Source organism: Amblyomma americanum, chromosome 3 (genome assembly GCF_052857255.1).
Source record: "Amblyomma americanum isolate KBUSLIRL-KWMA chromosome 3, ASM5285725v1, whole genome shotgun sequence".
Classification (NCBI taxonomy): domain Eukaryota; kingdom Metazoa; phylum Arthropoda; class Arachnida; order Ixodida; family Ixodidae; genus Amblyomma; species Amblyomma americanum.
This window is the reverse complement of record NC_135499.1, coordinates 180,480,791-180,497,975: the sequence shown is the minus strand read 5'-3', so window position 1 is coordinate 180,497,975 and position 17,185 is coordinate 180,480,791. Positions and strand designations below refer to the sequence as shown.

The 17,185-nt window shown below is 45.2% G+C and overlaps 1 pseudogene across 1 annotated transcript in view; it reads right to left on the bottom strand.

The window, feature by feature from the left end:
- Positions 1-6,824: 6,824 nt before the first annotated feature.
- LOC144125555 (5-hydroxytryptamine receptor pseudogene) overlaps positions 6,825-17,185 on the bottom strand; it is a 287,026-nt pseudogene continuing 276,665 nt past the window's right edge. Inside the window, exon 5 of the transcript XR_013313389.1 lies at positions 6,825-16,234. The product of XR_013313389.1 is annotated as a 5-hydroxytryptamine receptor pseudogene (transcript). The remainder of the gene's footprint in view (positions 16,235-17,185) is intronic.

Sequence of the window (17,185 nt, the reverse complement as noted above, 5' to 3'; positions counted from 1 at the left end):
AAAAAAACATTCCTCTCATATGAACATGCCTGTCGTCCTGGCCTTAAACTACAGCCCACGTTCATTGCTCTCCTGTTTTGTTGCTTGGCCTTCACTTAAGCTGACAATGGCAGGGTAGAAATCTATGAAATATGAAGTATTATAGCTACTATATACTGCCGCCAACTTGGTATTGCCGCCGAATAGAGCGGTATTACAGTACATTTGCCAGACTGTCATGTTAACGAAAGAACGTGCCGATAGTTCCTATATAAAATGACCGCAACCAAACTCTTCCTGCTGCAGCAATATAGACGATCTCAGTATTGTGGTTTTAGGAACCGAAGAAAGCTTAAAAGGAAAGATGAGAGAGAAACTGTCGTTGCGAAATAAAGAAGATATAACTTTAGGACAAAATGGCGAATTCCAGGGATAATATGACACGACTTAAGCTGTGGGTTACCGGGAGCTGTCTCAATATCCAGACATCATCGTTGGAAGTACTCTGTATGGCTCCCTGCGGGGTTATACTAACCCAGCAGAAAGACAGTTTTCCACAGTAATGAAGCATATTTTAGACGAAAAAAGATCCTGTCGTACGATGAGGTTGGTAACTAAGGAGCAAAAGGCAATCAGAGGAGCCACATAACTTTGCCCTTTATTCGATAACAAACTTTCTTTTTTACACAATCCAGAAAGGCTAAGGATGATGCTAATGTTTAACTAACCTTGGAAAAGATCCTAAAGAAACACGACGTGGTCAAATGTACAGATTTAGAAAACCCATAAACAGTGAGCGAACAAACTAACGACAAAACAGCGTTCAGCAACTGTTTTTTAACACGCTTCTTTCATACTGCGGTAGCATGATCGAGACCTAGATTCAAGCCATAGATTAGATTTCCTATCGTACTTGATCAAGAACTTGATCAAGAAGCATTGTGTGGCTATATAGTATATAATATATCCTCGTTTAGGATATAGTATATCCTCAATTAACGTCATTAGGCAAAATGAATGCTCACTGTTTTTTTTATATTTTATGTTAGCATTTCTGCCCTGTCCATTGTGTTGTTTGAATTGCGAATTGTGTGTGCTTTAGCTGCGCCAGTTGAAATGTTTTTCTATCATTATGTGAAACGTAGTAGCCGGCGCCACAGTCAGGCGCCAAAATCTCCTTTTATATTCAAGCCCCTAAAAACGGTAGTGTGAAAGCAAGGGGAAACGAAAAAATAGCCTGGAGAACGAGAACTATGGTTAAAATTGAAGGAAGGCACGGCAAGGTCTCGATTCATGCCGCAACTATACAGTGCTTCATATTTGGCCTGTATGGTTTCAGGCATGAAAAACAAGTTACCTTAGCATCTGTTGTAGCCCTCCATTTGGCCTGCATCTACCCTCTGTCTTAGAGTCGATACCATGAAGAGATAAACGTCGGGACACTGCTTTTCACAGTGATCGAATGGGTCCCGAACCCTCCAAATGGGAGTCCCCGTGACAACAGCTCCATCTCACGACAGCAGTGGTGAGCGCATACTGCTCAATGCACGGGGCTGGTAATGTGTGTAGTAGATGAAGGTTTTCATTCTCGCTAATGTGCTTTGCCCACTTGATAACCCTGTGACATATTTTATATTGCTTATGTCACAACTCACTGCTTTATTATTCTTCTCAAAAAATTTTTTTTATTGAAAATCTCCACTGCCAGTTCATAGAAGAACTATTGATCACCTAGTTTGGTGCGTTCATGCTTGCACGAATAAAACAATATATCACTTTCTTCATGCTCCTCGACCCTGCTCTAGAAGATAACGACATCCAAGTTACCTAATTTTTGAGACCAACTCCACGATATTCTCCTACTCATTGAAATAAATTCTCAGGCGTATTCTAAAAAAGGTATTATAAGCATTGATTACATTGTTATTCATGAAACGTAAACACGGAAACGTTTGAACGTGTGTTAATTTATCACCTTGCTCTGGCAGCTTAAAATCATTTGCATGAAAACTTCAATTTTTTTAAGTGAGATTTATTGCCTCAAAGCATAAATTTCTAAGCTCTTACATTCATTCTTGGTAGAAAACTTGAATTTCGTTGTTAAATGTTTGTCTAAAAACACAGTATAATAATAATAATTGGTTTTTGGTGGAATGGAAATGGCGCAGTATCTGTCTCATATATCGTTGGACACCTGAACCGCGCCGTAAGGGAAGGGATAAGGAGGGAGTGAAAGAAGAATGGAAGAATGAGGTGCCGTAGTGGAGGGCTCCGGAATAATTTCGACCACCTGGGGATCATCTTTAACGTGCACTGACATCGCACAGCACACGGGCGCCTTAGCGTTTTTCCTCCATAAAAACGCAGCCGCCGCGGTCGGGTTCGAACCCGGGAACTCCGGATCAGTAGTCGAGCGCCCTAACCACTGAGCCACCGCGGCGGGGCAAAAAACACGGTATTACTTCTGAAATGTTGTAACTTCTAGTTTCGCCAATCTCTTCCTTCTCTGTGCGTGGTTACGCATCGATTTTGTTTTTGGCGCCGAAATTTATTTCAGTCTTACAAAGTGGAAAGAATGCCGCGGGTCTTCCCAAGACAGCCATGTGCTTGATGGCCCAGCTCGTACCAGAAATCAAGGTCATGACATATGATGGCCTCGGTTGCTAAGCGCCATAAAACCCAACAAACAAACAAACAAACAAACAAACAAACAAACAAACAAACAAACGAACGAACAAACAAACGAAACCAAGGTCTCGATGCAAGGAGCAGGAAGTAAAGCACGATTTCATTTCTTACCACGGCGTTCAACGCGCACGCCGAAGATTGGTCACCGTAGCGAGAATTTTCTCTGCTCTGAATCGGATAACTGTGATTAGAGACTATTTTCGCGTGACGTCATGGGTTGCTTGAAACTGCCTATTTGGTTACCCTAATCTCTCTACACTGCAAGAAGTTGGGCTTGAAATAAGACGACGCTTCTGTATTTTTACCTCGGTTTTCTTCCGCTCCATTAGTGTTTTGTGAATTTTTATGTAGTAAAACTTCCCAAAAATTGTTACCTTCCTCTAATTTTATTATACATTCGTGGGTTAATCAGGGTTGCCTTTGCAAGTGCACCTACTTTATGACACAGTTGCTGAGTGTGCAATTGCGTGTTTGGCACTGATGATAGATTTCCTATCTGGTAGTCTTTGCTTGCTCATTAAGCGAAGTTTTTATTCCTTTGGAAGTCCTTTCCATCCATCTGGATCTTCTCAGCTGTCAATGGTTTTTTAGGCTCCGTTGCGTTCATTCGATTCATTCGCTGTGTGGACTTCCCGCGCAAGAAATGAGGTATATCAGTAATTCCTACGAACACAGACAACCACGATGACTTAGAGCTGCCATGCCTTCGTGATGTGCGCGCTTGTTCTTGGCAACAGGGACGTCATTTTCGGGACGTGAGGCGCGCTATCGGCTAACAACAATCAATGTCTGGTTTGTAGCAGACGTTTATTCATTTGTCGCAGTAGCTTTTGGAAAAATTAATGCTCTCCCAATGATATACTGCACTTAACTGTAGCAAAATGGTGGTTTGAGCTAGTTGGTACATATTCACAATTTCACCAGCGCTGCGACTAGGAACAAGAACAGAGAAGGAAGACAAGGACAAGCGCTACTAACAACTGAAAGTTTATTTGAAAAAAACCCAGATTATATGCACACAACTGACAACCCAAAGCGCCTGCGCTTCCCCCACCAGGCACGCAAAAGAGAGTTAAAAATCTAGATACAAAATTTCACATTCATACAAAAGAGCCCGGGAACAGAAGCAAATAAGAGGCAAAAGAAAAAATGCATGCCAGGTGGATCATGAGTCAACCTTTGTGCCATGTGCAGAGGGAGTGGTTTATGACATACCTTTTAAATGCGGCAAGAGTTACATTGGGCAAACCGGTAAATGCATAAATACACGCTTACGTCAGCATAGAACCTCTTTGAATGGTGCTCCTTCATCAAATCTGTCCCTTCATTACAGAGATTGTCTTCTAAACAAACCCGGTGTGTCTAACAAAAAAGCATGCTTTCCTCTGCTTAACAGGGCTAAGATTAAATTCAGACATCCAGATCAGTTAACTAGGGAGTTGTGTGAAGCCTATCACATTCACAAGAACATCGACACGTGCGTTAGCACACCATCTGTAAACTTACATGAATGTGAAATTTTGTATCTAGATTTTTAACTCTCTTTTGCGTGCCTGGTGGGGGAAGCGCAGGCGCTTTGGGTTGTCAGTTGTGTGCATATAATCTGTGTTTTTTTCAAATAAACTTTCAGTTGTTAGTAGCGCTTGTCCTTGTCTTCCTTCTCTGTTCTTGTTCCTAGTCGCAGCGCTGGTGAAATTGTGAACTGCACTTAACAAGTCATACTGACGAAAACCAAAGATGTCACTGTGCTGAGGCAATTGTCCGGGCACTCAGATTTTAGATCATTCACGGCAAGATTGTGCTTCTGTGACTATGGACTACAATTTGATGACCTTAAGCTGAAAGTCCATTTTTTTTACACATCGCATGCCCGCTGAGACACTGCGCAACTCGTAAATACGTCACTGGAATGTCACATTTGCCAGTTTCAAGTTTCCATGGAATGTAATAACGTTGCTATAAGCATCAAATTGGTTCATAAAATCGCATCATTTTCCTTGCACTTCGGACTTTCCCCCTTACTCTCTTCACCTAACGTTCCTTAGCTTTGCAATGCACACTATTCGTCCTGTGGCTAATCCTACTCTGTAGGTTAGTTTGCCGGTTTAAAATTTTGTGTGCTGTGCCATTAGATGCAACTGCTCCGATTACACCTGCTTTTATGTCCTGTAGTCTGAAACGAGTACAATTATGCCATCAAGAGGGCACCAATCTTGTGCTGCTGGCGTGAGATCCATTTCAATGAACGGCTAAAGATCGTAGTATCAGACCAGGTAGCTAATAAATAAAACTACAAAAAAGTATCGTCAGCACTCTCGCGTTGCGCACTGGTCCTATCCCTTTCTACACGAAACATTCTCGCTCAAGCCACTTTCCTCTATCAAGGCCTGAGGCAAATCGCGAAACAAAAAAAAAAACGAGAGAAACTCTCATCAGTGGTTGAAGAGCGATTCTGGCGCGATTCCATTGCTTTCCTCAATCAGCTCTGCATTTCCGCCCAGCCATTTCCGTTCCCCGGGCGTCTATTTCCCCGCCGCTTGCCTATAGCCCGTTGCGCCACACGCCGGTCCCTGTGCGCCCGTCCAGACTGCTTGCGTTGGTGGGGAGTGGCTGCGTTGATTTCGGGGCGGTTTTCGGCAAACAGTCGGCGCGGACGAGACACTGCTCCCTGTAAGCGGAGCGGCGGTGATGGACCAGCTTCCGCTAACGACGAGACGCATTTGCGCGCCCGCCGGTGCCACCACCGCAACGAGCGTAAACTTTTCGTTCGATGTCCTCTGCCTGACTCCCGTCCCGCCACGCCAACCGCAGAAATGCTGCGGTGAGAGACAGAGAGAAGAGGCGTTTTCTAGAAAAACCGTACGGCCGAATATTGCGGGAACCGCTTGCCCAGAGGCGTGGGTCATGAGTACTTCTACCTTATATAATGTGTGTTGTGTACAAAGTGATTGTATTCTAGCATTTTCTTAGCATAAATCGTTTTTTAGGCATGGTAAGGAAATTACATGCGACATCTAGTAGTTTCAGGTTAGCACGAGTGCGTATCAGTAAAACGTGCACTATTTTGGTATAAAAAGTTGTGCGTGGCTTGGCTTATCGCCATTTAAGTGCAATGTGCAAACTGACTCAAGTGTTGAAGGACTCTCTAAAAATCACCTACGACGACCGTGCTGAAATGTAGCTTGGTATGTAGCTTTTTCTGCAAGTGAATTTCATTTGACATTGATGGACCTAGTGCGCTTTTTGGTTACGTTACATACAATTTATTTATTTCTCCTATTTCACTTTCTAAATTTTTCAAGTCTTTCATCTGGGTGCTAATCTTAAAGGTCGTCGAAGGAGCTCTCAGTTTTAGAGCTCTGCCCATTTTGCTTATGAAGCAATATGTAGCTCTACTGATTTATTGCAATCGATGTGAGGACTTAAAACCGAACGTAATGTTGAAAAGAAACTCCACAAGAGAGCTTGAATACTGCAGAAGTACAACGTCAAAAAAAAGAATGTTCAGTTGCCGCATCTCCAATTGTCTACGCGCAGGCCCCATTACCGATCCTAAATTTTATAGCAGGGTCGAACCTCTGAACATTTAGATTATTCATACCTTCACAAGTTACTCATTCAAACCACCGCTCACTTCGACAGTTTGAAATCCGTGCTGCTGATACGTTTGAACCTGCCGCGGCTTTCCAGTGGGATGAATTTGTCAGGAGTCGCAGGGAACAAGCTAGAGTGCTTTCGCTTCGAAAGGCTGTTATCTAGAACTTGGCGTCGGTACAAGCCTCGTCTGAATGCCAATAAAATATCAGCTAAGAAAGCCAGCATTGTTTTGCATCATTTTTTCCTAGCAAGAGGAAAGTACTCACCTTTGTTTGACGTCCTTTCTTGCTTTGATTCGCACGCGTGTAGAAAGTACTGAGGCTTTACTATGAGCATAGATTCAATTTAAACGAGTGTTGGTCCTTTCTTCATTCCATCTGTATTTTCAATTACATTGATATTTTGAGAAAGTTATGGTATAATTCACTTCGTATAGTTAAGTATACATTTAGCACTTTCAAATTTAACGAAGAAGCGAAAAAATTGTCTCTTTCAACAGAAGAGATATTTCCCTTTTTTTCTTCTGGCAAATATTTGTGAAATTTCAGCGAACACACGTCAGACTTGCAATAATCACTTTTTTATTACACCTTGTTCGAGAGGACAACAGTCTCCTTTCCCTTAGCATCAGTCCATGCGCAAGAACATGTTGTAACAAAGTGGTACACCACCACTCCATCCCTCTCAGCTGTCGTCCAGGGAGGGAAGTAACATCACCTTAGTTCGGACACAACGCGCGGAGCAGCCCCGACCTCTGTATTAATCGTAGACAGTAACAAACAAGCAAAACACAAGTAGGCGATCGGGTTTACCAACGAAAATAGCTACACGCAGAAGAAGCAATCAGTTGCCGCCTTGCAATCACTGGAAAAAGAGCAGGCTACATTCGCTACAGGACGGGGATGGGCAGTCGCATGCTACAGTCCTGCTCCCACGCACTCGCCACAAGCGGCACATACCCACGTGTGATTCTATAGGGGTCGGGGAGCAACACTACAAGGTCGCTGGCTCTGCTTTTTTCAAAGGAGAAACTAGCTAGACAGGTGTAGGTGCATTATTTCCCACTTGATTCTTAGGATTTCTGCTTGCTTATTGTCATTTAGAGGGTACCCTGGCTGCCTTGGTACTGGGTGAGGGTGTGAAATCGTCTTGACCGAAAACGTTCTACTTCGTACAAAATCTTCACTTTGCAAGAACTTCATTCAAAAGAATTTCATCGAGTTCAAGATCAAAAGCAAAAGGAGTGAAATCTGTTTTTGGTACCAAAGTTATGGTAACTTTATATATACCGACATAGAGTTCGAGTGCCCAATATGCTCTCAAGGATTGTGCCATTTGTTGTAAAGGAGCTCTCCCACGCACCTTCAATTCCTTTGTGTGCGGCAGACTTTAATTTTTGTAAACTGCATTTATACGCTAAAGTATTTCATTTATAAACTTGCTTATTTTACTTCACCTGTGAAGAAAAAGAATTAATGATCAAGACAACTCATTTAACTGCTTCCTTCACCCTGAAAACAATTTCTCTTTGTCTCATGCCAAAAGCAAACATGCACCCATGATAAAGATAGGCAGCAAAATGAAAAACAAATGCTTTTCTTAAAAAGATACTCCTTCTTGATCGCAGTTAATCCGCAGTTTTCGAAGCCCTAAGTGTGTGCATAATTTTTTTCTAGCTTCTACTATTAGCATGCATGCCACACAGAAGTTGGGACCAATTTTTTCCATCCCGAAAATATTACCGACTTAGCAGACAGTCTATGCCACTGGCACTTCACCGATTACTCGTAATTGCTCTTTTTCTAACTGCCTGCTTTCGCCCAAGGCAACAATTTTGACATCGGACGGGCGATGAAACGCTCTACTTGGCTTAACTCTCGCACAAAGGTATGACCGAAATATTCGCGTAATGTTACGCTTTATTCTCGCTTCGCATGATAGGGTTAAAATCTTTGTGCGCTAAGATGTGCTCGACACCAGCTTTCTTCTCCCGAACTAACATAAATACACCTGCCCAATGGTGATGATGCCAGACGGATGATTTTGTCAGCTACAAAATTTTGAGCTGCCTTTCTTTTTGTATTTCCAATATGTACATGTAAGACGGGTTGTACTTGAGACTGCGACTGAGAGGCTCAGGCAATAGCTTGCTAAAAATTGACGCTTCCATGGTTTTGCTCTTTTCACACCAAACAGGTTTTCTTTTTTTCCGGGACTTTCTCCCTGTCGGGAACCTGCGAACGCTGCTTTTTTCTCTTTTAGTCTAACGGCTAAAGAAGTTTGTACATCTGAGTAATAGTACTAACGAACGATGTTAACATAAAGCTGGGGCCAGCATTTCAAGTTTTCCGATTGTTCTGAAGCCCCATCTTCAACCTCTACATACATTCAGCACCGACCCTTCTGTACAAGACACACAACAAAGGGAATCGTCCCAACAGTCGGCCATATCAGGCCTAGCACAAACGAACGCATGCGCATTTGCCCATCGCCGACCACGCACCGAGAGGGAAAACGCAGACATGCTTTTGCTGTCTCAAGTCAGGCACCAGTGTAAGTAGCGGCGGCTCCGGGAATCAACTTTGGGGAAGATTCCTCGAATGTATCGTCGTCTCAAAAATCTGTACATGACATCGAGCTGCCAGAACTTACCGCGGAAATAAACATGCGGGCAGCGTGGTGATACATGGTAGACAATGTAATCAAGTGCGAAGCCGTAGCAGCCCGCATCAGAGGTGGAAACAAGCAGTCGGAAGGCTTCAAAATGGCGGAGGGAGTTGAGACGACAGCGGTGGACGAAAACGGTGTGAAGCAACTAAAAATTTGGAGACTGCATACGGACAGGAAGCTTGGCACAGTTTCGGCCTACATGCCTTTTCATAAGCGCAACCGTGTTTTGATAACTATGTTTATTATTTGGTTCCGCTTTAAGTGTTTGCGCTGGCACGACACGACGCAAAATCTTTCAAATGAATTCGGCATGGCATAGTTCACATGCAAAATTTAGTGCTTTGCTTTCTTAAATTTATAATCACAAAGGTAGCATCTTGTGAGAACAGACTTTCCTGAAGAAATATTATAAACGAATGCGTGATAATTTGTATATTATGTTTTAAGTACATCTAACGCTTTCAAATATGCATGTATGGTCCGCAGTAAAACACCTTCTACAGTGGGGGCTAATAGACTAAAGGTATTCAATGCATATAAGCTTATGTACTTGAATTTTGTTGACAGAAAGGTGCACAAAATTTATATCTGCTATGAAAAAGTGAGGGCAGAAAACCAGTTTTTGCGGGGATGCAGGAAATGCAAAGCAGGGAGGTGGGCAGCACTTGGAACCAGAAGTTACAGCACTATATGAGCATACGACAGACATTCAGCGGCGCTTGCAGCTAACAAATAAGCGCTGCAGTTGAAACGTGTAGCAACATCGCTGGTAATTAAGAACGCGTCGCGCAAAAAAAAAAAATAAACATCGATCACTCCTAAAGAATAAACAATAATACACATAAAATAAATTAGGTTTCACCTACAGCAAATGAGGAAAATTCAGTTCGTTCGTTCACCGTTCCTTGCAAACACTTCGAGATTCGAGGACATAATCCGCGCTTGAATTTTCTCTCTCTAGAGCTCCTGAGATCAAAGTACCTGTCTTCATAGGGGCTCCGCTGCCATGCGCCTGTCCCTCCTTGTACGGCCGCAAAGCATGCTGCGCAGATCATAGCCCGGTCTCCGGAAACAAGCCGCGCTTCCGAGTGGCTTCCAACAGGATGTCCGTCGTACGCGACATCCGGCATGACCGGCACCCTAGGGATTCTCACAAAGGCGGCGCACATCCGCTGCTGCCAAGCTGCGTCCCTCACTCTTTCTGACGTATAAGCTCGGTTCCTGTATCCCCGCGCCATTCGCTGTCGCATATGGCGACCGGATAACACGTACGTATATGTTATTTACACTCGCACACACTCACGAACGCGTACGCAACCTCACACGTAATAGATATCACGAAGGCGGTCGCAGAAAGTAGGCCAACGAGAACTTGAGCAGCCCGCACCAACGCACGAAACACTGCAGACGGCTCAGTGCAGAAAAGTGCAGCTCGAGGTCGCCTGACGACAGCGCGTTCGCATAACGACGCGAGCATCGCCATGACTTTCGCGCGAGCTGTTTTTTTTTTGCTTTGTTGTATTTTATAGTCGCGTTGTAAAGATATTTGAAGGACGCAGGCTGACGAAGGCTTCGAAATGTCTTGAAAATACCACAGTACAGAAGGAAATTAAGACATCAGTGGTTGAATTCCCACGAATCTGTAACCAGCTGAATAGTAACGAAGAAAAAGAAAGAACAAAAAAAACACCAAAACATCAATTTGAAACCTGAGATAGAACATGTAATACACTTGCGCTACATCTCAAAGAATAAATGTAGAAAGTTCAGATAACAGGGCAGATAACTTGTCTTACATTGAAGTGGACGACGAAGTTACTCCATGACATAAATCGGCAAATTTTCCTTGTTGTAATGCGAAGAACAATCTAGCAGAAAACGAACTGCACCTCTTGCTGTGGCAAAATATCACGTCTACGACATCGAATCTCGCACGCGACAGAGTACTCCTGATATAAAATAAAATAGGCAATTATACGCATAAAGCGCCGAGAATAAAAACAACATCACGAATACAATAAAAGTGCGCCTCCCATAAAGGCACTGCACGCAAGAATTCTTGAGCATAGTAAAAGATGAAGAAGAAATCGGCATGAAGAAATAGCAGGGTGCTCTGAAGTCAATGGTAACAACATCTGTCAGTTGTAACTGAACATTGTGACCACACATTCAACATTAATTCATAGACACGCAGCAGCCGAGCAGCAATTAAAAATTCTTAAATGCTAAAGCGTAAAAGCAATTTCTCCACCTAATGCTCGAAGTGAAGCCCTTATACAAGACTGAAGAAAGCAGCTGCGCACTGAGAATACTCCGTGCGATATATAAGAACAACGTCTGAAAATACTCTTCATGTATGCTATGATAAAATAAGTAAGGTCATTTACATCAAGTGCAGTATGTGCAGAAACACTTGTCAAATCCGCCTAAAGTTCGCACACAAGCACTGGCGCCAGGAGAGGCCACAAACAGCAAAACAAAGATCGGTGCAAACGTCAAACTGGGTGCATGCCACACATGTCTTTCTTGCACAACACAGGGACACGCTGGGCTTCCATTGTGGTGACAGCATAGTTCGGCACGACGGTGACACGACTTTTCACTCTGACCACGATACGCTTGAATGGTATCCATGAGTTGCACAGACTCAAGCGCCAAGACACACACGAGCCCGCACATGAGATAACTTTTGGGCCAGCATTCGCCACAAGAGGGTGTCTCTCTGTTCTTCCGCGTAGCAGAATAGAGTTCTTAATGTCACCGAAATTTCGAGCAGCGCCGCGCACCGGGTAGACAAAATGCGCAGTAAAAGAACGCCGCTACACTAGTTTGAACTAGTTTGGCTTCCAATTTTAAGTGAAGGGGTGCCTAATGGGTGGTGTCCTTTTGGGGCGACTCCTACTTGTATATTCAGCGAGGGTTCGCAACCCGGAGACTGGCTGTGCCTGAGTTAACTTGCCTGGTAGAAACTTATCTTGAATGACGCGCTATCATTGTGACTATTGCAATGTTTAATGCTTTGGTTTTTCTTGAATAATGGGCTACACACCATACTATGTGAACCTATGTGAGGCACCGTTGCATACCCCGAATTAACAACGGCTCAGAACCTTTTTTGCCAATCTCGCTTCTCTGACACGCTCTCTATGGTATGCACACCTTTATCTAATTTTGTAACTGTCTCCTTTTTATGGTGCTACTGTTTTCAGCTGCGCGTCACCTCCACCTCCGTTCTGTTGCCTTCCTTAGTTGCTTAAATTGTTCAAGCTAATTATGTTACACTACTAATCAGTGCCGCGTGAAGAATTAGCCGAGCCGAGGCTCGGCAAAAAACTCATCGATTTTCAGCACTCTTCATCTCACTTCGTCTTCAGATCCAAGACTGCATGTAATCGCCTTTGGTGTTGTCACGTGCCAGACGCATTAGATTCACAAGCAGCCATATTCTGGGCTATTATGCACCTGACCAGGTCAATAACAGCTCTGTCGACTCGGTATTTTGCCTTGGGGCCTCTTTAAGATCCGGCGATCCAAACAACACAGCCGCGCCCTTTCCTGTATTCTGTAGAGAATACTCAAGACGAGAAGTGCCGCTAGAGTCCGTCATGACTTTCAACGCCTGGTCCAACTGAATCGCGAAGTGTCGTGTGTATATTGGTCTTCAAAGTAATGCTGTTGTAGAGCAGAGCGCCTCGAAAATTTCTGCAAGCAAGCAAGAAATCACGTGTAGGGGCTCGACCGAAACCGCTTAGTCCCACGGTATCTCTAAAAAAGTATACAGAGCAGCTACCGAGGCGTGACTCCAAAACTGCTTACCACACTCGCTGATAGAAGGCTCTCTTCTCGGGTCGTGCTTCTCAAGCAGCGCGAGGTGTTTGGCGAGTCTAAGCGCTTGCGCGCCACACAGACCGCCTTTGCTGGAGTTGTCGTGACGAGCTGTTCATGCACGAGCGCTTGGCGCCTCGAGACCCTAGCAGTGATGGAGCACGACCCGTAAAGACAGCCGAAGTTAGTCACGCGATGTGGCAAGAATGCGGCACGTGGAAGGAACAGTATTATAAATTTCGAGGTGGCCAAGCCTTTGGTCCTAGTCACGCTACTAAAAGACGGACAGCTTAGGTTTAGATTTAGAGGAGCTCAAATAAAGTTAGCGTCAGCAAGCCGCTCTGCATGAATATGTGTAAACATCCGCCAGGAGCGCCAAACTTGAGCCTCACTCGCATTCGAGTAGAATCTGTGTTCACTGCATCTGAGGCCAGAAAAAAAAGTTGTGTTGTAAAGCTCGCCGCGAATAAAATTTAATAGCTTCCAAACGTTTTCGCTGCTACTTCGTTCCGTTGTTTGAAATGTCGAAGATTTACTTTTCAGGATAATTATTTTTCTTGCTACCCTTCCTGCTGCATCCTGTTTGTAGTTTTTCACAATCCCTGACAAACTCCCTCCCAAGAAATTTTCTCATTAATTTTATTCAAGCGACATTTTTCTCCAGTGGGTCCTCACGAGAAAGCTCCAACTATCTAATGACAACAGAATCAAAGCCGGCTTTCCCACTCGTTTGCTTCTCCCTGGTACACTAGTAGGCTCGGTAGATGGGCTGCTTGAGTATCTAAACATGGACTTTTGTTTCCTTTCTGACAATTTCTCGCGCCCACAATATTGAAGCCTGGAAAATATGTAGGTAACGACTTTGCGTCGTTTTCATTAGTAGAAAGGTTTGATAAGTGCAGATAAGCGTAATAAAAAGGATGTAACCTGGGGCATAATTCTTAAAACACATTCAGTCGTATGTAGAAGTAGCTAAAGAAGCAAGTGCGCCAGAATAAACAGAACACCGGACAGGGCTGACTTACACATTAAGTGTAATTGAAAAGCGCTGTTATTTGTTATTTCGCTGCTGCGCTTGTTTTTTCACTGGTTCCACTATATATTGCGTATATTAACTAGCCCGCGTGGCTACTAAGTTATCATTGGTTGTTATTCCTGAATTTGAATCTCGAATGTATTTTCGGTATTGATAGAAATGAAAGTTCCCATTTTTATTTCTAATTGTCGGCTTTGTTTACATAAGTACATTTATATTGCACTTTTTTATTGGAATTCGAATTATTTTCGTTTACATCTGCTCAAATGACTTGCGTTCTTGATGCGCTACGTTTCCATCATAAAATATGTATTTTTCTCAAATATAGCGCTTTCAAGAACCTTTAGGCATTGCCCACGCTTGGAACTCGGCTAGCGCGAGGCATAGAAATAAGCATTTTTAATGTGCAGGAAAGACACCACTTTGTGCAGAACACCTGCTGGAAAGACGGCTACAAAGGCATCCTCGAAGCAAATTATTACACTTTGTCGTAATCCCTGCAGTGCGCAACGCATTTCGGAAATTTCCCCTATATTGCCTATAATCACTGAGGTAGGTGTGGGAGCGGTGAGACAAGATAGCTCTGTTCGGTAGCCTCTTTTAGCACTCGACACCAACCCAAAAGATCTTCAGCCTTAGATTAAGTGTGAGCCTAGAGAGGCTTTGAACAATACCTGGAACACTCTAACGCATCTAAGCACACTAAATGCAGCGAGATTGACTAAAGCCAGCGGCGCCAGGGTTAGTCTGAAGTTAAGGGTCAGCATTAATGTTACCGTGATCACAGTAAGCTGGAAACTTTCAGTCCCCAGATGTCGCGCTACCGTTTTGGGGCTTCACAGGTGGTCACATCATGTACTTCTTAGTTGTGGGCAGCTATAGTGACTGACGCGCTACAGGTCTTGTCGCGTTGCCCTTGGGGCTGCCGTCGCTGCCTAGCCATTAAGGTTGGCTGTTACCGCTTCATACTGAACGCCTGCTTCTTGCCGCAGAGCAGCTTCCGGAAGGCGTTCCTAAAGTCCGGGCTGAAGATGGTGTAGATTATGGGGTTGAGCATAGAGTTTACGTAGCCAAGCCACAGAAAGACGCTGAACGCGTAACCGCCGGACGAGCACGACGTGCAGAGAGTCATGAGGAGCACGTTGACGAAGAAGGGCATCCAGCAGACGACGAACACGCCCGTTATGATGGCCAGAGTCTTGGCGGCCTTGCGCTCGCGCTTGGACTCGAGCGACTCGCGGGAGATGTGCGGTTGCTGCTGCTTGCGGTCTTTGCTCTGCAGAGGTGGCCGCAGCGGCGCCCCGTCGTTGTTGCGTGAGACGTCAGACTCCTGCGTGGTGGTCCCGCCGCTACACGAGTTCGGACTGTGGTTTTCGCCGGCCACGATCACCGATATCTCGACGTTGGACGAGGGGCTCTTGGCCATCGCCAGCGGCACCTTGCTGCCGGGCTTGTGGCGGATTCTACGGCGAGCCACCTGGTAGATGCGCCAGTACAGCAGCAGGATGAGAACGAGAGGCACGTAGAATGTGGCGCAGGTGGCGAAGATCTGGTACCCCACGTCCTGGCTGACGATACATATCCGGTTCACCTGGACCCTGTGCTGGAAGTCCGGGTCCTTCCAGCCGAACACGGGAGCCACCGACACCGCGACGGCCACCGCCCACACCAGCAGGATCATGAGTCCCACCTGACGCGCGTTCCGCTGGCGAACGTAGTCCACTTGGGCCACCGTTCGGTAGCGGTCCATGGCGATGGCGAGCAGGTGCAGGATGGACGCGGTGCAGCAGAGCACGTCGCAGCACGTCCAGACGTCGCAGAGAGCGGGCCCAAGTGCCCACTCTCGGGTCACCTCGGCCACGGCGGCGAGGGGCATCACCAGACAGGCGACCATCAGGTCGGCCACGCCCAGCGACAGCACCAGGTAGTTGCCGACGGTGCGCAGGTTTCGTTCCATAAAGATGGCCACTATGACGAAAACGTTGCCCACCACAGTGGCCACGATGATGAGGCCCAGTATGCAGGCGACCAGCACGACCACAGCCAGGCGCAGCTCTCGGGGCAGCGCCGCCGGTGAAAGCGAGTCGTCGCTCGCGACGGCCGCGGCCGCGTTATAAGACGACGCGTTGTGGCCTGGCATTGAGAGGTTCAGCGCTGTCACGTCACCGCCCAGCACGTTGTCGAACATGGTGACCCACAAGGACGTCCCGTTAGCTTCGGAGTCTGTCCAGTTGGCACCGTCCGTCCAGTTGGTCACCGCGGTAGAGGTGGCTGTCGGGTTCGCAATGCGAAAAAGGATGGTCCCGGCGTGCCAAGCATTTTCAAGAATGCTCGGCGGTGTCTGGTTCATTTCTGCCTGCAGTCACGTGGCGGCATTCAGGACCAATGCGCAATCTGTTCACGTCTGGCTAGCTCACGGACCATCTTGGTAGCTCGTCCCTGAAAAAAGCGAGCGAAAATGGCAAGGTGATGATGGAGGTTAGCGAAACAACACAACTAAAATTTCAACAAAGCAAGAACCAGCAATGAAAAAAGAATTTACTCGAATTTATTTGAAGACTTAAAAAAGTGTAATTGCGCCACAGCACCTATGTCGCCTTTTAAGCAAACGTAGATTGTTGCGAAATGCAGGGCAACATTTTAGTAATCCTCTCGAAAATTTTCTCAAGGGCACACGCCGTAACATCATCTTGAGGAAGATGAAATGCTTCAAGGAGTATCGTAAGTGAAAACCACACTTCAAATATAATTAAACTTTCGTATTGAGGTAACCATCACATATTGCTAAGATACAACAAGAAAATTTCTTTTTTTTTTACGCTGAAAACGACAAATTAAATTGCTCGTTGGGCAGTTATGGCCATCCTTTATAATAATAATAATAATAATAATAATAATAATAATAATAATAATAATAATAATTGGTTTGGGGGGAAAGGAAATGGCGCAGTATCTGTCTCATATATCTTTGGACACCTGAACCGCGCCGTAAGGCAAAGGATAAAGGAGGGAGTGAAAGAAGAAAGGAAGAATAGGTGCCGTAGTGGAGGGCTCCGGAATAATTTCGACCACCTGGGGATCTTTAACGTGCACTGACATCGCACAGCACACGGGCGCCTTAGCGTTTTTCCTCCATAAAAACGCAGCCGCCGCGGTCGGCTTCGAACCCGGGAACTCCGGATCAGTAGTCGAGCGCCCTAACCACTGAGCCACCGCGGCGGGGCTATCCTTTATTACCCAATTTCAGTTTTCTTACTTTTCGCTTTCCGTACTTTATGCACAAAGCTTCGGCTCTCACTTGTTTTCCACGGTTCTTGTGCATAGTAACTTACTATCTTTTTGTTCACCTTTAATACGTTACAAAAACGTCAGGTATGGAATATTATTCCT